Below are 24,183 nucleotides of genomic sequence, written 5' to 3'. Positions count from 1 at the left end.
AGTAACTAACAGGGTGTTTTTAGAGACAAAGAGGGTCATTTATTAGGAGCGGCGGGTCTTAATCCCCCTACGCTGGTGCCGGATGTGCCAAAGTTATGTAAAGGTGCAGACCTCTACATAACTTTGGCACGTGGTGCAGCCGGCCGTGCGACATGATTTAAACTTTTGAAAGAAAATTTTGACTAGAACTTTCAGAATCACAGGTGCATATCCATGAAGCAAACATGGGCGTAGGAAGCGGGGGGGATGGGGGGCACGGATCCCTCCCCAGGAAATAATGCGGGGGGGGGGGACAGGTATGGTCAAATCCCCCCCAGCGGCAGCGGGGCAATGTGTGCGGCGGCGGTGGGGCAGGTACTGAGATGAGCGCTTCCATTGTGGAAGCGAAGCGCTCATCTCCATAGTGATCTGTTTGTATCGCAGTCCTCAGGACAGCGATACAAAACAGAAGGCTGTGCGGAGGAGCAGGGCAGGGAGGTGTGTCCCTTTCCTGTTCCTCTGATAGGCTGCCTGCCTAGTAGTGCCGGCAGCCTATCAGAGGCCGGCATAGGAGGCGCGATGACGTCATCGCGCCACCTGAGCCGTACAGCGCTGGAGTCAGGACACAGGCCGGAAGAGGCCTGCATCGCATCGTTCCAAAGAGGTAAGTATGAGGCCTCATGCACACGACTGTTGTGTTCCATTCCGCAAAATGGGGTTCCATTTTTCCTTGATCCGTTTCCGTTTTTGTTTCCGTGTGTCTTCCTTTATTTTTGGAGGACCACCAGACATGAAGGAAAGTAAAAAAAAGTCAAGTTTGCCATGCAAATGATAGGAAAAAAACGGATGCGGACGCGGATGACAATCTTGTGTGCCTCCGCATTTTTTCACAGTCCCATTGACTTGAATGGGTCTGCGAACCGATTTCCGTGAAAAAAATAGGACAGGTTATATTTTTTTGACGGACTGGAACCACGGATCACGGACGCGGATGACAAACGGTGCATTAGCAGAGTTTTCAACTGACCCATTGAAAGTCAATGGGTCCGCAGAAAATCACGAAAAACTGAACAACAGACACGGAATGAAACAACGGTGCATGAGGCCTAAGTGTTAATTAAAAAATATATATATACAATAGTTTTACTGGCACATAATGGGGGGGTCTGTTATTACTGGCACATGATTGGGGGGGGGGGCCTGTTATTACTGGCACATAATGGGGGGGCGGGGGGCCCTGATATTACTGGTACATGATTGGGGGGGCTGTTATTACTGGCACATGATGGGGGGGCTGTTATTACTGGCACATAATGGGGGGGGGCGGGGGGCCCAGTTATTACTGGCACATGATTGGGGGGGTCTGTTATTACTGGCACATGATTGGGGGGTCTGTTATTACTGGCACATGATTGGGGGGGGCCCTGTTATTACTGGCACATGATTGGGGGGGCGGCTGTTATTACTGGCACATGATTGGGGGGCCCTGTTATTACTGGCACATGATTGGGGGGCCCTGTTATTACTGGCACATGATTGGGGGGGCTGTTATTACTGGCACATGATTGGGGGGGTCTGTTATTACTGGCACATGATTGGGGGGGCCCTGTTATTACTGGCACATGATTGGGGGGGTGGCTGTTATTACTGGCACATGATTGGGGGGCCCTGTTATTACTGGCACATGATTGGGGGGCCCTATTACTGGCACATGATTGGGGGGGGGGGCTGTTATTACTGGCACATGATTGGGGGGGGCTGTTATTACTGGCACATGATTGGGGGGGCCCTGTTATTACTGGCACATGATTGGGGGGGCGGCTGTTATTACTGGCACATGATTGGGGGGCGGCTGTTATTACTGGCACATAATTGGGGGGGCGGCTGTTATTACTGGCACATGATTGGGGGGGGCTGTTATTACTGGCACATGATTGGGGGGGGCTGTTATTACTGGCACATGATTGGGGGGGGCTGTTATTACTGGCACATGATTGGGGGGGCTGTTATTACTGGCACATGATTGGGGGGCTGTTATTACTGGCACATGATTGGGGGGGCTGTTATTACTGGCACATGATTGGGGGGGCCCTGTTATTACTGGCACATGATTGGGGGGGGGGCCTGTTATTACTGCCACATGATTGGGGCATCTGTTATTACTGGCTGATGAGAGGTGCTGGGGGGGGCTGATGAGAAGCACTGGGGGGCTGCTATGAGGCATGGGGCTCTTATCTGAGGTCTGATTGAGGGTCATTCATATTGGGGTCTGAGCTGAGGTGATCTGAGGTCTTATTAACATTGGGGATCTTATTGGGGCTGTTAGCTGAGGTCTGATTAACATTGGGGGTCTGATTGGTGGTCTGACCTGAGGTGTAAAGAAAAATATTTTTTTCTTATTGTGCCCACTTCCACCCCTGAGGCCAAGCCTGTCAGCACCCCTGAGTCTTCAGAACTGTAAGTAAATTATATATAAGGGGAGATTATTGTTTCGGCAGGAGGAAGGGGGGGGGGGGGGCCAGAGAAAGTACCCGGAATAACTGAAATATATGCCAATTGGTTAATTTCTGTGACCCGATAAACAAAGAACTGTTCATTTTGCATATTTTTTTGTTGTGAGATTTTTCCCACACACACACTTAAAATTTTACGATATAAACAACTCGCAGTTTACTGAATAAGAATATTCCCGGTGAGCAAAAATGCTGTCCCCCCCCCAGATTTTTGGGGGTTCCTACACCCATGGAAGCAAACATAATTGCAAAAAATAAAATGGCTGCACACTGTTATATATACAAACAACAGAGCTAAGAAATGGGGGTCATTCTAGATAAAAGTGGTACAATACCGACTATAAATGAGTAATGGAAGCTCATTTATAGTCGGTATTGTACCACTTTTATCTAGAATGACCCTCATTTCTTAGCTCTGTTGTTTGTATATATAACGGTGTGCAGCCATTTTATTTTCTGTAATTATGTTTGCTTCATGGATATGCACCTGTGATTCTGAAGGTTTTAGTCTAAATTCTCTTGTAATATATTGAGGGTAGCGCCTCTTTTAGACTGAACACGCCCATCTACCTGGGACTTCTGGGCGGAGTACGCTTGTAGCTGGTTCCTACTCTGCCCTGAATATTGTAGGCTTAAGTAAGTCTAAAGTGAGGCAGTATATTTAGTGATAGGGACCCATCTGCGGAAGCCACCTTGACGCCTGGTAGATGGGCCCAACACGTATGTGCACTAAGAGCTTCCATTACTCAATTATAGTCGGTATTGTACCACTTTTATCCAGAATGACCCTCATTTGTTAGCTCTATTGTTTGTATATATAACGGTGTGCAGCCATTTTGATTTTTGTAATGATTTAAACTATGTCAGCTCCCTTGCTGGTGTAGTTTAAGACCATTTCCCACGCCACACCCCCTTTTTCAGCACCTAGGAAAAGTCTCAGATTTGACCACAAAACCCCTTTGCGATCAAATCTGCAACAAAATGATGCCAAAAAAGTGTCATACTAACAATAGTAAATGACCCCCAAAGTGTTCCATGCTCCAAAGTGTCCTTTTACACTGGCAAATTTCCAGGCTGTAACAAGCGCAAATCAACAAGGTGTGTATGTAGCAGTGCTGTGTAAGTTACTGACCTTGACCTGTTCACTTCATTAAACCACCAGGGAAGGTTTAATAAGTAGAAACATTTTTTTCTAACTTTCTGTTGTCTAAACCTGGGGTGCGTCTTTAAAGTCTAGAAAATATTGGTACATTGACACAATTCTAACATTTTTGGCTCTATACACCACCACAATGGATTTGAAATGAAACGAACAAGATGTGCTTTACCTGCAGAATGTCAGCTTTAATTTGAGGGTATTTACATCCACATCAGGTGAACGGTGTAGGAATTACAACAGTTTGCATATGTGCCTCCCACTTGTTAAGGGACCAAAAGTAATGGGACAATTGGCTTCTCGGCTGGTCCGTGGCCAGGTGTGTGTTATTCCCTCATTATCCCAATTACAAGGAGCAGATAAAAGGTCCAGAGTTCATTTCCAGTGCGCTATTTGCATTTGGAATCTGTTGCTGTCAACTCTCAAGATGAGATCCAAAGAGCTGTCACTATCAGTTAAGCAAGCCATCATTAGGCTGAAAAAACACAACAAACCCATCAGAGAGATGGCAAAAACATTAGGCGTGGCCAAAACAACTGTTTGGAACATTCTTAAAAAGAAGGAACGCACCAGTGAGCTCAGAAACACCAGAAGACCACGGAAAACAACTGTGGTGGATGACCGAAGAATTCTTTCCCTGGCCAGATCAAGAACACTCTCCAGGAGCTAGGTGTATGTGTGTCAAAGTCAACAATCAAGAGAAGACTTCACCAGAGTGAATACAGAGGATACACCACAAGATGTAAACCATTGGTGAGCCTCAAAAACAGGAAGGCCAGATTAGAGTTTGCCAAACAACATCTAAAAAAGCCTTCACAGTTCTGGAACAACATCCTATGGACAGATGAGACCAAGATCAACTTGTACCAGAGTGATGGGAAGAGAAGAGTATGGAGAAGGAAAGGAACTGCTCATGATCCTAAGCATACCACCTCATCAGTGAAGCATGGTGGTGGTAGTGTCATGGCGTGGGCATGTATGGCTGCCAATGGAACTGGTTCTCTTGTATTTATTGATGATGTGACTGCTGACAAAAGCAGCAGGATGAATTCTGAAGTGTTTCGGGCAATATTATCTGCTCATATTCAGCCAAATGCTTCAGAACTTATTGGACGGCGCTTCACAGTGAAGATGGACAATGACCCAAAGCATACTGCAAAAGCAACCAAACAGTTTTTTAAGGGAAAGAAGTGGAATGTTATGCAATGGCCGAGTCAATCACCGGACCTGAATCCGATTGAGCATGCATTTCACTTGCTGAAGACAAAACTGAAGGGAAAATGCCCCAAGAACAAGCAGGAACTGAAGACAGTTGCAGTAGAGGCCTGGCAGAGCATCACCAGGGATGAAACCCAGCGTCTGGTGATGTCTATGCGTTCCAGACTTCAGGCTGTAATTGACTGCAAAGGATTTGCAACCAAGTATTAAAAAGTGAAAAGTTTGATTTATGATTATTATTCTGTTCCATTACTTTTGGTTCCTTAACAAGTGGAGGCACAGATGCAAACTGTTGTAATTCCTACACCGTTCACCTGATTCGGATGTAAATACCCTCAAATTAAAGCTGACAGTCTGCAGGTTAAGCACATCTTGTTTGTTTCATTTCAAATCCATTGTGGTGGTGTATAGAGCCAAAAATGTTAGAATTGTGTCGATGTCCCAATATTTATGGACCTGACTGTATATGTGGGTCAAAGAGGGAGCTTAACACCTAATTGTTTATACTGTAGAGTATCAGTCCCCAACCACCGAGTCGCGGACCATCTGATACTGGTCCACGTGGAGCGCTGTTGTTGAGCAGCATTGATGGGAACTATTGATTTCTGTGCTCCGCCGTTTAGCCTCATAGGCACAAGTGTGCTAGGCTTGAGGTCTATGAGGCAGTGCTAACGTGCAGGAGGTCACTGGGTCATAGATGGCCTGACTATGTCTGTAATGCAGGCAGCCGGGGAGGAAGTAGCAGCAGGGTTGCAAAATGACGTGGACAGACAGCAGGAGCGAGGTGAGTATTTTGTTATTATATTTTTTTTTTTGGTTTAGGGACGCTACTGGGAACATCATATCCTAAAATGCACTACTGCTACACTCACAGCGCCCATATCAAAGCGCTGTACAGGAGTTTACAGAGTGTACCAAGTGGTTCCTGCTGCCCAGGGACTGGTAGGAGTGGATTCCACCAGTGTCTACGAAAGTAGTTCAGTGGGAAACAAGCAACCGCCACGTTGGTTTGTCCTGGGTATTCTGTGAATTGGAACTAGCCGATGCCTTTGCATTACAACCATTATTCCTACTTATACTAAGTCATTTTCATGAACATGGAGATTTCTAGATATAGATCGTAGTCGTTGTCCTGGAACAAGACCTCCGCATTTTCTATTACAGTCCGCGGCCTGGGACGGACCATCCACTAGTTTCTGATATTTCCGTGCACCATGTTATAGTAATGGATGTATAATGAGGGCACAATGACCCTTGTGTCATCAGTTCACGCCCCAGTAAAATAAATAGCCCACTGGGTCAGTACCCGCACATATGAAAACACACAGCAAAAAGGGAAATGCAAAGGAGAGTGTTGGTGTGTAACAGACCATAGTCTATGAGGAAACCTTTCAATTACAGGCCACAGAATAAAATTCATATTCATTACAATGTTAATGTGCGCTGCGGAGCAGATGTGACATTATACAGGGGAGGACATTAAAGCTGAGGCACGGCCGCGTTCTACACAAGCACTCGGTGCAAACCGGAGGATTCCAGGAAACAAGGGAATGGAGGGGACTTTTAGAGGGGACTAGTAATTGGATGTAAATGAAAGGAATGGTGATTGCAATCCGCCAGATGTGCACTGCCATTACTTTGCTACCAGTTCATACATAAGTGAACGGACATGATTAATTTCTTCCGTCCATCCAATAATTGGCTGCATCATGCAAAAGCCAGGAAGTGGGTACGCACGCAACGTTACATGTGTGCCCAATGTAGCCGTAGATCTAATTGTGAGCAGGAAGTTTTAGAAGTAGAGTTTATAATGAAGTCTACCTAGGAAAGCAGATCACAGTGATGTGGTATTGGCATATCCTGGTCAAACCTGGCTGAGGATTCATTAAAGGGGATCTGTCAGCAGATTTGCTCCTATGACACTGGCTGACCTGTTACATGTGCTGAAGCAGCTGAAGACATCTATGTTGGTCCCATCTTCATATGTGCCCGCATTACTGAGGAAAATAATGTTTTATTTATGCAAATAAGCCTCTAGGAGCAACGGGGACGTTGCCATTACACCTAGAGACTCTGCTCTCTCTGCAACTGCCGCGCCCTCTCCACTATAAGGCTGACTGCACACGGCAGTGAGCGGTCCATGGTATCCCGGCCTGGCATCCTGCTGAGAGCAGGAGCGCACGGCGTCATTGGTTGCTATGACGCCGTGCGCTTCATGCCGCCGCTGCACTACAGTACTACACTCGTATAGATCATACTGTATTACTGTAGTGCAGCGGCGGCAAGAAGCGCACGGCGTCATAGCAACCAATGACGCCGTGCGCTCCTGCTCTCAGCAGGATGCCAGGCCGTGTTCCACGGCTGTGTGCATTCGGCCCTATTGACAGGACCAGGAAGTGTAAATGCCATCTCACCTGGCCCTGTCAATCAAAGTGCAGAGGCTGCGGCAGTTGCAGAGAGAGCTGAGCCTCTAGGTGTAACAGCAACGCCCCTGTTGCTCCTACTGGCTCATTTGCATATAATAAAAAAAAAATCTCAGCAATGCAGGCACATATGAACATGGGACCAACACAGACGCCTTCAGCTGCCAAGCGCACATGTAACAGGTCAGCCAGTGTCATAGGTAAAAATGGATGAACTTTAAGGTAGGTGCGGATTGAATGGAGAATTGTAGAACCCTTTCTAAATACCGCCATACAGCACTACAGGGGAATGGCCGTTTATGGCATTGAATTGTTTCAGTAGCTCTCATTGCAACATATGGAAGCTAAGAAAACATTGTAGCACAGCAAGCTATGCTGTTTATATAACTCGGAAGCAGGATAGCTTGCTGGGCTAGATCCCATGTACCGCAATGAGAGCTACTGAAACATTGACCGCCGGCTCACTGTGGTGTTTCCTGCCCACCTGGTGGTCGGGGCTTAGTCTCCTCTCATTTTAGTAACAGCGAGATGAAACAAGCTCTTTAAGCCAGAATTATCAACTGAGACTCTTTAGAAAGTCTCAAAAATGGCCTCAGTCTTGCTTCAGCAAAAAGGGTGTCATAGAAAGGGGAGTAACATCTCAAGATAGAAGTGTTAGGTCTCAGAAAACCCTTTTAAGTCTATCTACTGAAGACCTAGCCCTCAGTATCTGATCGGTGGGGGTTTGACACCAGGGTCTCACAGTAGTGCCTCCACCTTCTCTCAGCACACCAAGCACAGCGCCGTACATTGTATAGTGGCTGTGCTTGGTATCACAGCTCAGCCCCATTCACTTCAATAGAGCTGAGCTGCGCCTGGGTCATTTGACCGATGAGCGCGACATCACATGGCCTAGGAAGAGCTGAGGGAAGTCTGAGGTGCTATTATGAGCGTCAGTGCCTTCTCTAACAGCTAATCAGTGGGGGTCTCGGGTGTGAGACCCCCATTGATCAGTAAAAAAGGCTCAGAAAACCACCTTTAACCTGTAAATTTTTCAAAATAAAAACACATTAAAAAAAATAGAAAAAAAAAAGAAAAGCAGACATATTGGGTATTTCCGCATCTGTAACGACTGGCTCTATAAAAATATCACATGATCCACCACTCACCTGAACGCCATAGAAAAAACAAAATAAAAACTGTGCTAAAACAATCTTTTTTGCCACCTTACATCACAAAAAGTGCAACACCAAGCTATCAAAAAGGCGTATGCCCCCCAAAATAGTACCAATCTTATCCCACAAAAAATGATCCCCTACATAAAACAATCGGGCAAAAAATAAAAAAACTATGGCTCACAGAAAATGGAGAACATGATTTTTTTTGTTTCATAAATGCTTTTATTGTGTTAAACGTGAAAAAAATAATTGTGGATTTATTAGGTATTGCCGTGTCCGTAACAACCAGGTTTATTAAAATTTGACATGACCAGGTGAACACCATAACATCACAAAAAGTGTAATACCAGGCGATCAAAAAGTCATATGCACCCTAAAATAGTACCCATTAAACCGTCATTTCATCACGCAAAAAACTGAGACCCTACCTAAAACAATCGCCCAAAAAAATTAAAATAATAATATGGCTCTCAGAATATGGAGACACTAAAACATGTTTTTTTTGTTTCAAAAATGCTTTTATTGTGTAAAACTTTAATAAATAAAAAAAGAATACATATTAGGTATTGCCGCATCCGTAACAACCTACTGTATAAAAATATCACATGGCCTAACCCCTCAGGTGGACATCGTAAAAAAATAAAACAAAACAAAAACTGTGTCAAAATTTTTTTTGTCACCTTACATCACAAAAAGTGTAATACCAAGCAATCAAAAAAATCATTTGCATCCTACAATAGTACCAATTAAACCATCATCTCATCCTGAAAAAAATTAGCCCCTACATAAGACAATTGCCCAAAAAATAAAAGAAAACTATGGCTTTCAGAATATGGAGACACAAAAAAATATTTTTTCAAAAATGCTTTATTATATAAAACTGAAACAAACAACCATAAAAAGTAGTCATATTTGGTATTATCGCATCCGTAACAACCTGCTCTATAATAATAGCACATGATCTAACCTGTCAGATGAAAATTGTAAAAAATAAATTATAATAACATCATAAATAGTGCCAAAACAGCTACTTTTATTACCTTGCCTCACAAAAAGTGTAATATAGAGCAACCAAAAATCACATTTACCCTTAAATAGTACCAACAAAACTGACACCTTATCCCGTAGTTTCAAAAATGGGGTCACTTTTTTTTGAGTTTCTACTCTAGGGGTGTATCAGGGAGGCTTCAAATGTGACATGGCAACTCGGAATTATCCCAATGAAAACTGACCTCCAAAAACTATATGGCGTTCCTTTCCTTCTGCGCCCTGTCGTGTGCCCATACAGTAGTTTACCACCACATATGGGGTGTTTCTGTAACCTAAAGAATCAGGGTAATAAATATTGAGTTTTGTTTGGCTGTTAACCCTTGCTTTGTTACTGGAAAAAAAATTCTTAAAATGGAAAATTTGCCAAAAAGTAGAATTCTAAAATTTCATCTAAATTTTCCTTTAATTCTTGTTGAACACCTAAAGGGTTAACAAAGTTTGTAAAATCAGTTTTGAATACCTGGGAAATGTAAAGTAATAACTATTATATGAGGTATCACTATCTGTTTTAAAAGCAGAGAAATGGAAATTTGGAAAGTTGCAAATTTTTCCAATTTTTTTGGTAAATTTGGTATTTAAAAAAAAATAAAAATGAAAAATATTGACAGAAATTTACCACTATCATGAATTACAATGTGTCACGAGAAAACTAGTCTCAGAATAGCCTGGATAAGTAAAAGCGTTCCAAAGTTATCACCACATAAAGTGACACATGTCAAATTTCCAAAAAACGGCGTGGTCCTTAAGGTGAAAAAATGGCAGGGTCCTGAAGGGTTTAAAGATGCACCAAATTTTTTAAACCGTTCAAAGTTTGATAAATTTGTACAGACGCCTGCAAAAAAAATTCCCCTCATGATAATTCCCTCCATAGTACCTGACTGAGCAGCGCACTGGCAGAAGTGAATTGACCTATGTGCTAGGGCAAGTAATGTCCGCAAATGCTGCTTTATAGACGCCTTCACAGATTACACAACATCTGGTGCAAAACGGTAGATCTAAATCCACGACCCCTTTATCATAAAACCCTGCTCCTTTTCAGTGAACCCGCATCCCCTCGCAGGGCAATGTACGACAGAGTATTCTTTTTGGCTTACTTTGTTCATAAATGTATCTACATGAGAAAAGGCGGAAATGTGCCTAATTTTACCGCAAATTAACCCAGAATTCAGGAGCATCCACTATAGTAAATGCAGGCCATTTGTTTGTATTGGGAGGATAGTACCTGCGCAGATATGCGTTAGGCTACTTTTACATCTCCAAATACCGGCAGGGTGTTCCGGCAGAAAACAGCCAGTCGGAATTCTCCGGCTCCGGTGCTGCCAGATGTGGACGGAATGTCCGCTGGCCACATTAAGTATAATGGGGTCCGGCAGAGATCGGAGCGCATTCCAGCAGGCAAGCGGAGAACTGGCCGGACACAAACCGCATGCTGCAGTTAGTGTCCGACTGGTTCTCCGCGTGTCTGCCGGAATGGCCATGCCGGAGAGTCACACTGGAGGTGTGAAAGTAGGTAAAAAGATCAGCAGCACAAATATCTGTCTTGTCCTGAAAATGTGTTACAATGTATCAATCAATGTACAATATGTAATTAATAAATCACCCTGGAGTAAAGCCACGCCTCTTTCACACTAAGCCACTCCCTTTATCGCGCAACTTGCGCCAGAATTCTGGACCAATTTGATTAGTAAGGCCCCTTTCACACGGGCGAGTATTCCGCGCGGATTCAATGCGTGAGTTGAACGCATTGCACCCGCACTGAATCCGGACCCATTCATTTCTATGGGGCTGTGCACACGAGCAGTGATTTTCACGCATCACTTGTGTGTTGCGTGAAAATCGCAGCATGCTCTATATTGTGCGTTTTTCACGTAACGCAGGCCCTATAGAAATGAATGGGGTTGCGTGAAAATCGCAAGCAAGTGCGGATGCGGTGCGATTTTCACGCATGGTTGCTAGGAGATGATCGGGATGGAGACCCGATCATTATTATTTTCCCTTATAACATGGTTATAAAGGAAAATAATAGCATTCTGAAAACAGACTGCATAGTAAAATAGCCCCTCCAGCGCTATTTTACTATGCATTCTGTATTCAGAATGCTATTATTTTCCCTCATAATCATGTTATAAGGGAAAATAATACAATCTACAGAACACCGATCCCAAGTTTGGGTACCAAACATGCCAATTTTTCTCACGCAAGTGCAAAGCGCATTACAATGTTTTGCACTCGCGCGGAAAAATCGTGCATGTTCCCGCAACGCAACCGCACCTTTGCTCACAACGCCCGTGTGAAAGAGGCCTAAGGGCTCATGCACATGAACGTGTGCCGCCCATGCCGTGCATTAGGGGCTGCAAAATGCATCCGTGTGGCCTGTACTGACAGACGCAGACCCATTCAACTTCCGTCTGCACAGGAAAAAAATACAGCTTGTATTTTTTTGCAGTGCGGAAGCACGGACCGAAATGCCACGGAAGAGCTCCGTAGTACTTCTGTGGCCTTCTGCTCCGTGCCTCCGCTCCAGTGAATGGGTCAGTATCCGTGATACGGTGGCTAGAAGGCCAATGCCAGTATATTGCAGACCCGCTGTTTACCTGCCGCAATACAGGCACGGCCGGCACACGTTCATGTGCATGAGCCCTAAATCTGGCTTAAAGAGGACCTTTCACCGATCCTGACATTGTGAACTAAGAATACAGACATGGAGAGCGGCACCCGGGGATCTCACTGCACTTACTATTATCCCTGGGCGCCGCTCCGTTCTCCCGCTATTCCCTCCGGTATCTCCGGTCACAAAGTTATAGTAGGCGGAGATTTCAGTCACTAAGTTATGGTAGGCGGCGTCTCTCCTTGTTCTGCTCTAGCGCTGGCCAATCGCAGCGCAGAGCTCACAGCCTGGGAGGTTATTTTTGATTAATTCAAAACAGGTACTGACACATATTCTGGAGATCTGTTGATTCTATTTTCAGTACATGTTGCCTGAGCTGTTAACATATCATCATGTAATACAAGTATGTATAACGCCACGCTTACAAACGGGTGTGTATGGGGATATATCCTGGATTTTTTTTTTCTGTGAGCACCTCTTTAACAGCAATTCATAAATATGCTTTAATGAGTCGCTGATTTCTATTGGAGAGTGTTGTGAGCATGCTCTGTGACATGCACAGAGGTCATTGTGCAGGGAGGGGGAGGAGCTGTGCTGTGACATCACCTACTGTGAAAGGTAGATCCCGTTTTATCTATATGTAGGTGTCATTTTGCCTATGATGATAATGAGATGACTGTTGAGAAGTGATCGCTATAGAATAGGAAGTGTCAGCCTATTATGAGGCTTAGTGGCCATTGTGAAAACTGCTTGATTTTAGGATAAAAAATAATAAAAATAAAAAAAAATATATGTATATATATATATATATATATATATATACTGACAGCACATATTCTTAAAAAATATGTTTAACATAAAAGGCAAAAGCTAAAGAGAAAAGGTTAAAGGGGTTGTCCCATTTCAGACATTGTCAGATAGGTGCAGGTCACACTTCTGGGACCTGCTCCTATCTCAAGAAAGTGAACAAGAGTATATTGCGCATGTGCGGAGTGATTTCCATTGACTGCTATGGGAGATCTGAAAATAGTGGATCAAACGCACTTGGCTATTTTCGGAGGTTCCACAGCGGTGACCTCTCCATTCCCTGCTACAGGATTCCCAGAAATAGCTGAGCCAGCACTTGGTTATCTTTGGAAATCCCATACCGGTAAATGGAGGATGGCCACACTTGCGCAGTGTGCTCTACTTCACTTCAGGGGCCTGTTCGGGAGATAGGAGCGGGTCCCGGAGGTGGGACCCGCACTTATCTGACATTGATGGCATATCCTAGTGATATGATATCAACAACTGAGATGGGAATACCCCTTTAATACCTAATGTGCTACAGTTACGTAATTTCCTAGTTCAAGAGAATTTGCTAATTTCTTAATTTTTTTTCTACTATTAATGTAGTCAAATTACGTTTGTCATTCAAGGTTAGAAACAAGCGACTTTCTGGATGATCAAATGTCGGATTAAAGGAATTATGATATTAGCAAGATTGCTGAACTGCCGATTCGAGAGGCAGCACTGGAGAGCAGCCCAGTCTACACTGCAGGACCTAGATTTAATGGAAAATTTTGAAGCGGGTTAAAGCCATCTCAGGGCACAGATTATTGGACAATTAAAGAAAAAACACACAGAAAAAAAAAACCAGGGGTCTGCGACTTGGCAACCGCGAGATTCTCACCATTCAGCAAGGCAGGGAAAAAAGAAAATAAGAATTAAATGATACAGAATATGGTTACTGTCTGCGCTCCAATCCAGCTGTGTGGTCGGGTCCGTTACATTCTGACAGAGAAGCAAGAAATAAATTGGTGCCCAGCTCGGGCTTTGGAGAAGTGGTATAATTCAGAAGATAGCTGAGATCCTGTGTGTCCTGCATTCCTGGAGGGCCCTGAGAAATGGCAGCCGAGCAGCTGCCGCTGTTTATTTACGTACATTCCTGCCTTAAATTGAGCTAATGAAGGTAATTTTCGGGCGGTCGATGTCCTTTTAGCTCTTTCTTTGTATCATTTGACAACTCTTTCCTTGGCTGTGTTCTAAATTATGACACGTTGTAATTAACTGCACAGAACAGAAACGTTTCACGCTGACAAAACCGCCATGTGTTAGCCCCTTGTCTTAATAATCTTCATACAGTCATATCAGGTTTCCGCTGTAATTCACAGCGTAGGGTTACAAACTGAAGCTCAGGCTCATCCACTGTGAATTTTCAGTTCTATTTGTTTCGTATACAAGGTACTATTATTTATATTCTAAGAAAAAATGTTCCTAAAGAGCCAGGTCTTCACTGTCTACTGGACGGAGGTCACTTTCATTGCAGAAACATGCATAGAAGAGGAAGCTGAGGAGCAAATGTGGGGATCTCCACCAGCACCAGCAAGTCCTGTAATGAGTGGGCTTGAGGCAGTTACCTAGAGCAGGAATGCTCAACCTGCGGCCCTCCAGCTGTTGCAAAACTACAACTTCCAGCATGCCCGAACTGCCTACAACTATCAGCCTACAGCAGGGCATTGTGGGAGTTGTAGTTTTACAACAGCTGGAGGGCCGCAGGTTGAGCATGCCTGACCTAGAACATAGAAGAATGTTGGTCTACGTAGTCTGCCCTTATATTATTTCTTATTTATCTATCTTTTAGGGTATGGCCACACGTTAGGTTTCTACATGCAGTTTTGGAAGCCACTTCCCGGTGGGTCGATACCCAGGGGGCAGTCTGAGCCATCCTCGTGGCTGACAGACAAGTAAGTAATGATCTGATGCTTCCAGAGCGGAGAGCGTTAAGTACCCAGCTGGTGGCTACAGGTGCCCTCCTGACTCCTGAACTGTATTGCCATCCTGAGGCAACTGGAGTAGAAGGAAAGAATATGGTTCTGGCCGCCACAGCGGGGCATCTTTGGTGAGGTATTCTGTGCTGCTAGAGCATTATTTTGAGGTGCACTGCAGTATTTGGGTCTTTTGGGCCAGTATATTGTGCTTCACTGTGTATTTGGCTCTGCTGGGGTGGTATTTTGTGTTGTAAAATTGTATTGCTGTCTCCCCCTACTTATGTTGGCTCCACCTACTTTTGTTGGCTCTGCCTTCTATCAATTTGGACCCGCCTACGACATGGGGCTACTTTTAGGTTTTTTCCAGGGCCAATTTAAGTTCCTAGTCCACCCCTGGCCACAATCAGGAGTGGATCATAAAAGGAGAAAAAGTACAAAGGACAGGTACGACTTCTCCACTTCTTTTTTTATTTCGCTCCTGGTTTTGGCTTCCAAAACGACATCAGGAAACCTGACAATGTGGCCGTACCCTTAGGGTACATGTAGGTTTATCTAGGCATGTTAATTCACTTGTTGTAGATTTTTTAACCATATCTGCTGGAAGATTGTTCCAAGCATCTACTACTCTTTCAGAAAAATAATATTTTCTGATATTGCATCTGAGCTTCCCCCCAGCTAATTTCAGATTGTGCACCCATGTTCTTGCATTTAGTTTCTTATTAAAAGCACTTCCCTCCTAAACCCTCCATAACTTATTTAAAGGTTTCTGTCATGTCTTCCGTATTCTTTTCTAGTAATAAGTTACATTAATTGGACTTGAAGATGTTTCACTAGTTATTGGACAGTTTTTTTTTCAAATTAGGATGAATTTTTCAAGGAATCTCCAGCATTAAATATTGGTGCCTCATGCTTCAGTCAGCATAATCTGTTTAAGTGTGATTGAACTGCCTCAGGAGAGGGGTTAGAACAGTATTGTAAGTGGAAGACAATAGATGTTGCACACCTCCATCTGTATTAAAGCTCGGTTTCTCTAATTTGTCATTTGTGTGGCATTGCTCAAGGCTAAACAATTAAGTTCTTCAAATCTTTCTTGAAAAATGTTAGGCTTAAAGGGGTTATTCAGGAATTTATATTTATGACCTATCCTCTGGATAGGTCATCAATATCAGATCGTCAGGTATCAGACACCCGGGAATCCCGCCAATCAGCAGTTAGAAGTGGCCGGTGCTCCAGATCACCTTTTGTCAGTAATGAAAGCTTAGGTTCAACACAATGTGTGACCATAGAATGAACATGGATGGCGCTCTGACCCAGCATGTGTGCTCTTGGGAATAAATCATAAGACAAAATAATTTTCGCCTAAAATTGCTGTTCGTCTACGGTCGAACGTAGAGACAGTTCATCCCTTATGTTCCCACATCTCCATATCATATACAGATATGCTAATTTTGTACTTTTAATACGTGCACCATGAAAGTTCAAACAATGAGGCCCCTTGTCCACTGGAACCAAACAAATCACATGGAGCTAATTAGAAAGAAAGAAGACTATCAAGTAACCGATAGTGTAAACAATGACATGTGTACAGGCCGCACGTTCTGTATACTTGATTGGAGTCGAACAACTGTATTTACATTAGCAAATGTAATACTGCCGGCTATGTTACATGTCTGATTATTTTCATAGAAGCAACCTTTATAAAGGGCCTACATGGAGATGTCATTGTTTATAATTTTACTGTGCGTAAAGGACACTAGCAGACACTGCAAGCCAGGGGTGGATTTTGAAATGTAGTAGGCATTGTATCTGCTATGTTATCTGCCATCTCATGGTGGACCACCAGCTTTGAAAGTCAGACAATATTATGATGAAAGGCAATGTCTACTATGGGTCACCAGTGGCTGCAATATTCCTGGTCAACAAATCCTGTGATTACCAATGCAGGCAACATTAACGAGTTCAATCAAGGCAATGCTCTTCAGCTCTTACAAAATGGAGGCTTCTGTTGGAAGAATTTGTGGTCAACCAAAAATTATTTGTTAAATTTGTGTTGGATTATCTTTGGCCAAGCAAAGGATTTTGGCCACAATATTGCTTGGAAATTTTCATCACTGCAATTCATCCTAGTCTAATTCCCACATCAGCCGGTGTAATCAGTTCCCTCAGTCGGATCGGAATGATGTACCTGGACCATCCCGATCTGGCCTTCTATTAATATCAATGGCCAGAGCCTCATACAGATGTCAGTAAGAAAAACAGATCCTTTGGTCAGTTTGGTTCAAAAAAGTTGCCCTAGAAAACAACAGGATGTACACCACCTTGTCCCTCACTAAGTAAAGGGGTGAACCTTATTTTATAAGGGATTTATTTAATCCAAAAATTGGCAATTAGTTATTCTTCAAGACAAACTTTCAGGTAAGTGAAGACTGAATTGATTCTTCATGACAAGTAGTGGGAGAAGTTTCCTTCACAGTCCATCTAATGTCAGAGTTTGTCATATTGCAAGTGGATTACTTTATAGCTAAGGCAATGCACATAGATGTCATAGATAGCCGAGAGATAGTAAGTTAGTAGCAAGAAGTTCTGAGGATGAAATGTTCAGCTGGATGCTCTTATTTTTGAAGGGATTTCTGGTACACGTAGATGTGGTTTTATAAAACAGCAAAAGGGTTTTACAGTAAAAAATATATATTTTTTTTACATGTTCCCGTAGCATGGCCCCTGAAACAGAAAATTCATACGTACCTGCTCCATGCCGCTTCGGTGGTTTGCGCTGCCTCCAACTTCCAGTCTCAGAGCAGTTTATATTCAGCTGGCTATGGACATGGTCACCTGCAGCGGTCCAGCCAATGACTGGCTTCAGCAGTGATGTGGCCACCAGCTAAAGTCAGTCATTGGCTGGAGCAGTGCATGTGACCATGTCCATAGCCAGCTGATGTAAACAGTGCAGGGACCAGAAGATGGAGAGAGCGGAGGCAGCGTGGACCACGAGAGTGGCATGGAGCGGGTAAGTATGAATCTTCTGTTTCAGGGGCCATGCTGCAGTAACATTGAAAAAAAATTTTTTTACAGGAAAATCCCTTTAAGAACATGTCTTGTACTGTAGATTACAACAGTTCTGAAATGGCTTAACATATCCTTACATGGTGACCTTTCATACATAGCATTTGTTCTTCTGATAAGCAGTCTGACTAGGGCGGTAACATCTTGCAGGCTGTTAGAACTTTACACAAATGATTTAGAGCAGAAGAAACTATTATTTTAACTAGGCACTGCTTCAATGACACTTTCCAGTAAATACAGGACCCATTTATAGCATTACAACTGGAAAGCATTGAAAACTGCATTCATGTATATAGCACTCGGGGCAGGGGAGAATAAAGGCTTTTGAGATGCAGACAAAAGGTTCAGATGTCAATGGTTCAATTGGTTTGGTGCATAATACAACAATATAACTGGAAAGTGTATATTACACAGTGATTGTCATCATACAAAAGAGACTCCAAGCTATCTGCTCCAGAATATGTGATTTATAGAGAGGAGCACATTTCTTGAAATTTATATCTGATTCACCAAATTATAAAAAAAAAATATTTGCATCCAAATCGATTCAAACCAAATCAAATATTCACCAATTGCCCTGAAAATTGGTATATAACACTCTAAGGTCTCCTAAGTCTAAGAAGATGAGAGACAGAGCATTATACCGTTGGGTTTCTGGGAAAGATATTCAGATTAGCTTTCCTTTCAAAATGAAAAGTACACTAAGCCTAAGAACCCAAAGTCACTTAGGGGGAGATTTATTAAGACTGGCATTTTAAACACCGGTCTTAATAAACCCCTACGCTGGCAGTGGTTCCGCCGAAGTTATAAAGAGGCGCCGAGGTGCCGAGTTCTAGTAAGATAGCTTCCGAGCTGTCTTATATTTAGACCTTTTTCCTACGCCTGAAACAGGTGTAGAAAATGGTAAATTAGATGGGCCTGCTGGCCCGTCCACTTCCCCACTCACAATTTTAGACCTGGCATCAGCTCGTAGATTTCAGCGTATTTCAGCTTAAGAAATGTCCCCCTATGTGTTTACAACTTTTTAATTGCGACTTAAAAAAAATAAAAATAAATGACACAATTATTTTAAGTCGATGTCATAAGGAGGTATGGTGTGGGCCTATAGGTTTCTGTCATATTATTGATGCATACAAGAACGGCTCTGTATTACAACCATGTGTATGATGCCTAATGTCATAGTTACTGTGGGAAGCAAAGCATTCGGAGCAGAATTCAGTCTGAAGCTTAGGAAAACTTAGATTTGCAACGAATATGAATTTTCTTGCGCTTCGTGGTAACAAATACGTTTTTCCTAAAATCGCTGCTGTACACGTTACAATGTGAAAGTAAGAAGCCAAGGAATGCGAGGTCACCTAAAATGCTGTGCAGCCAGCCAGTCCGCAGATAGTCATACCCTGTGATGTCACAGTCCTATAAAACCCTCATCCCGCGTGACCTCTCCCATTATTCTGTGAGCTGAGAATAGGGAGAGATGTGGCAAGCGCTCATGTTCTAGGGACAGTGTTGCTGAAAACGATTAATAGAGGGAAATTGGAGAGGGAGAGTGCAGGGAGACTGCAGGAATAGTGCAGGAAGAGTGCAGGGAGACTGCAGGAATAGTGCAGGGAGACTGCAGGAATAGTGCAGGGAGACTGCAGGAATAGTGCAGGGAGACTGCAGGAATAGTGCAGGGAGAGTGCAGGGAGACTGCAGGAATAGTGCAGGGAGACTGCAGGAAGACTGCAGGGAGAGTGCAGGGAGACTGCAGGAATAGTGCAGGGAGACTGCAGGAATAGTGCAGGGAGACTGCAGGAATAGTGCAGGGAGACTGCAGGAATAGTGCAGGGAGACTGCAGGAATAGTGCAGGGAGACTGCAGGAATAGTGCAGGGAGACTGCAGGAATAGTGCAGGGAGACTGCAGGAATAGTGCAGGGAGACTGCAGGAATAGTGCAGGGAGACTGCAGGAATAGTGCAGGGAGACTGCAGGAATAGTGCAGGGAGACTGCAGAAATAGTGCAGGGAGACTGCAGGAATAGTGCAGGGAGACTGCAGGAATAGTGCAGGGAGAGTGCAGGGAGACTGCAGGAATAGTGCAGGGAGACTGCAGGAATAGTGCAGGGAGACTGCAGGAATAGTGCAGGGAGACTGCAGGAATAGTGCAGGGAGACTGCAGAAATAGTGCAGGGAGACTGCAGGAATAGTGCAGGGAGACTGCAGGAATAGTGCAGGGAGAGTGCAGGGAGACTGCAGGAATAGTGCAGGGAGAGTGCAGGGAGACTGCAGGGAGAGTGCAGGGAGACTGCAGGAATAGTGCAGGGAGACTGCAGGAATAGTGCAGGGAGACTGCAGGGAGAGTGCAGGGAGACTGCAGGAATAGTGCAGGGAGACTGCAGGAATAGTGCAGGGAGAGTGCAGGGAGACTTATCAGTTTTATTTATTTATTCCTACATCAGCCACAAATGTAATTCAATACCAATAAGATGGAAGCCTTTAGTATTCCACTGCTAGCGTGCCAACCTATACCATCCAATCTGCACCCCTTAGGTGGGGCCAGGTCTTAATGATGACATCCTCATCTTTTGCTGGCTTTACTTCTTCCAAATCATCCTTCAAAGTCTCCATGTCCTAGAAAAGTCAGCAAGTTGCAGAGAGTGGAAGAGCTGGATGTTCCTGATGACATATTCTCATCGATATTAGATGATATGGAAAAGCAGATGGCAGAAGAAGGGCTCCCACCTGTAGGGTAGGAGAGCGCTAGGGTATGCCAGAGCTGATTGATATTCAGTGTTTACTGCCAAATAACCTGCAGGAGATTACAGGCAAGAACAGCAATAATATGCATATTGTGCCCCCATCTAACCAGCCAAACCCCATACCAGCAACAACGCCTGTTTAAAGGTGCTGCGTGGCCATTAACAATAAAGAAGTGCGGTCTTCATTATTAAATGAAAGGTAGCTGCAGGCTAATTGGCTGAGTGGTTCTTCACCACAGCATGGCCGCAACCCACCCACAGCACGGCCGCGTGGCCTGGGCATACCTTAGCGATTTGTGACAAATTAATTCAGAACGAATCAAATTTTTTGACTAACTTCGGTGAAGTTGCCAAATTGAATTTTTCAAAAATCTCTAGTTATAGTTCTACATGTACATCCATGTGTAAATATCTGATGGTTACATGATAACTCTTAAAGTCCAAAATCTTCTAAACCTCAGTTAAGGAGTAATATAAAAAAAATTAGTCCTCTTGAAAAGGTGCTAAAACTTTCCCACCAGAAATTAAACAGATCAATCCCAATTTCTCTGACCTTTCTCACATTGTGGCTTGTTTTCCAGCAGAAAATGTGAGCTCTGACTTTGTAACACTTTTGTTTTGCCTTCAGGTAGAAAAGGAAGACATGATACATTGTGAACGGGAAAGTAATACCTCGCACATGCTTAGATCTGCCCCCCGGACAAGCAATGGATCTTTTCAATTGACTGACAATGAAACGTTTGAACAGTTTGATATGATGGATGAGAGGAGGAAATACACTTTCTTTTTGCCTATATTAGTAGATACATGTGTTATCAGCATGTCCGCTCATGGGAACTCAGCTGTCTTCACCGTGTGAAGGGGAAAAAGTCAATGGAAACAAAATTCACCAAAAATACTATAAGGTACTCATGACTGTAGGATGACATCGGGACTGTGCTAAGATCATGTGTCCCAGCTGTACATTTTAACATTTTAATTGCATTGGCGTATTTCTCCAATAAATGTATTTTTCCTATATAAAGTGCACCCATATGGTGTAAAAGTGTCCCATTAAACATACTGGCTGACTCCTGATCGCCATCAACCATGAGGATATATAAAAATGTAGCTGTTTTATGGGTGTAAAGAGCTCTGCAGCTGCCGCTAAAGTCAGAATACGCACCTCCTGACGCTTATGTAAATAGCTGCGGCCATAAAATAAGGTCTGAGTTTTCCATCTGGGTGCTATATGAGATGTATGACTAGATCATATTCACCAAGGACCCCCACCAACCCCGATGCCCCCTCACGAAGGGAGCAGGTTTCAACAGAAGTACGTAAAATGCACGTAACTGTAAAGTGAAAAAAAAATTGTAGCGGCATCACAATACGAAAAGCATTACTAGACAACGGACTCAATATACTGCATTTATTGGCTCCGAAAAGGGTTGACATTAGCAAGTAAAACTACAGGGATCAGGAACCTTCGTCACTTCAGCTCTGGTGGAACTACGACTCCCAGCATGTACACTTGCCTAGCTGTTTTCAGAACTCCCATAGAAGTGAATAGCGCATGCTGGGAGTTGTAGTTTCACCACATCTGGAGTGCCAAACGTTGCTGACCACTGCCCTATAAGTTAGGCCTGATGCATTTGATGGAGGTACATTAAGTCCCTGTGGCTCTGTACCACAGACCTGTAGGCACTCCATGTACCGCCATATGATTGCGATTTGAGAGTAACACCGTAATACGTTATTCGATAGAGTATGACACATTTTTCAGAAAACATTTTGCATAATTGACAACCGAATTGGCGATATTTAAAGTGGATGACCTATCTTCAGACTGGTGAGGGTCCGACACCCAGCACTCCTAACATTCAGCTGTTTCAGAAAGCTCTGTATACTATGTAGTTTCCAGCACTGGCGTACTACAGCTGAGCTCCAGCTTCAGTACCTGTAATGGCCACTACACAGTGTATGGAGCTGTCTGCTTCCAGCTCTGTACACTGTATAGTTTTCGGTTGGGGTGCCGGATGTAGGGCCCCTATTAGTCTCATTATCACGAGGATGGGTCATCAATATCTGTAGCCTGGACACCCCTGAAAAGCCCAAGAAACATCCACAGACTGCTCACTTTTGGGGTATATTTGCACAAACTTGGCACACCTCTTCCTGCTTGTTTCTCATGACTGCGGGCAACTATGCCCTTGGTGCCTCTATATGAAATCCGAGGCATAACGTATTACAGGATTCCTTATTACAATTTCATAGAGGTTGCACACAGCCGTAACACAGTCATGTGATGAGATTTTACCGTAAGATATGCTATAAGGTGGTAGTGCAGTATAGTTCTGCATGAGTACAACTCCACAAAGTGTGAACTTGGCTGAATCACTCTGCTGGAGTTTTTCTGTAATGGAACATTAAATGAGAACACATATAAATATGAAAAACAAAATACTGCCAATTTCCTCTATTCATGTTATCTTCTTTGATCTTATACTATTGAAATAGTAAAAAACATAAAAAATTCTTAGATATGGATTCGATGAGCAACCTCTTTCTTTTAAGAAACAGTGGTGGTGGTGGTGGTGGGGGGGGGGCCTCAGGAGACGGGACTGGAATGGGAGAGGGGCTTAATCGGCCAGAATTTACCAACAAAATTTTTGCCAAGTATGCATGTCAGATACTTTAAAGCGGTTTGCCAGGACTACTATGGTATTTAACAGATATGCTCATGTAGTTGCTCACTTCGTATACATCTTCCTCATGCATTTCTTTTTTTTCAGTTTGGACTCTCCTGACACATCTTCTTCACCATATAAACTAATCCCTCTGGTTTGTTTCCATCCTGTATGTAGCACTTCCTGTTCCTATATCCAACCAAACCCATGATGCACTTCTCCTGCCTCTGCCACAGCTCCTGCACCACCCCTAACCACACCCAGCTAGTTTATAGCTCCTCCCACCCAACTATTTACATAGACACTCCCCTCTCACTGCCCCGCCCTTGGATATAACTTCACAGGAAATAAGAAAGAGCTGCATGGACATGGTCATGTGACAATAAAGGTAAAAGAAATACATTACAAAATTACAGCTATCTTCATAAATGATTATTTTAAAAGATGTGTAAAGGGCTATTCTGGTTCCTTGAATTGGGTCTGCTTTGAAAGCATTGTGCCGGTTTTACAAAAGTCTAATATACTGTACTATACTCTCTAATAATATCTACTTACTTCTTAGCCTCCCTCTGCCTTGTTCACCTGCCTCCCTTGGTTATGCCCTGCCTGCTCTCTCCTGCTGCTGCTGGATCATGCTCAGTTTCTCTGCTCTGTGTCTAGTCTCTTGCACCTGGGACTAGCTGTGGTCGGAGCTTCTAGGCTCTGAACTTCCCGTCTGATGAGATCTGGAGCTGACAGCTGACAGCTGATTCCACAAGGCATGTAAGGAGACTGTGCTCCACAACACCTGAAGCTGGCTTGCTGAATAATCCTGACATTTAGCAGTAAACTGAGGTTTTGTTGCAGCGTTTTCTGTTTCT

The 24,183-nt window shown here is 43.7% G+C and overlaps 1 long non-coding RNA gene across 2 annotated transcripts in view; it reads left to right on the top strand.

The window, feature by feature from the left end:
• The window catches only part of LOC122923391, a 49,311-nt gene extending 27,783 nt beyond the window's left edge, over window positions 1-21,528 (top strand). Inside the window, exon 3 of one of the 2 annotated variants that reach the window (XR_006387283.1) lies at window positions 21,283-21,528. This is a non-coding gene — a long non-coding RNA (uncharacterized LOC122923391). Of the gene's footprint in view, window positions 1-13,522; window positions 13,677-21,282 lie in introns of those variants that run through there. The other variant, XR_006387284.1, reaches the window with a different exon arrangement.
• The last annotated feature ends 2,655 nt before the right edge of the window (window positions 21,529-24,183 follow it).

The sequence above is a fragment of the Bufo gargarizans genome, unplaced genomic scaffold (genome assembly GCF_014858855.1).
Source record: "Bufo gargarizans isolate SCDJY-AF-19 unplaced genomic scaffold, ASM1485885v1 original_scaffold_1554_pilon, whole genome shotgun sequence".
Taxonomy (NCBI): Eukaryota; Metazoa; Chordata; class Amphibia; order Anura; family Bufonidae; genus Bufo; species Bufo gargarizans.
This window is presented reverse-complemented; position numbering and strand designations above follow the sequence as displayed.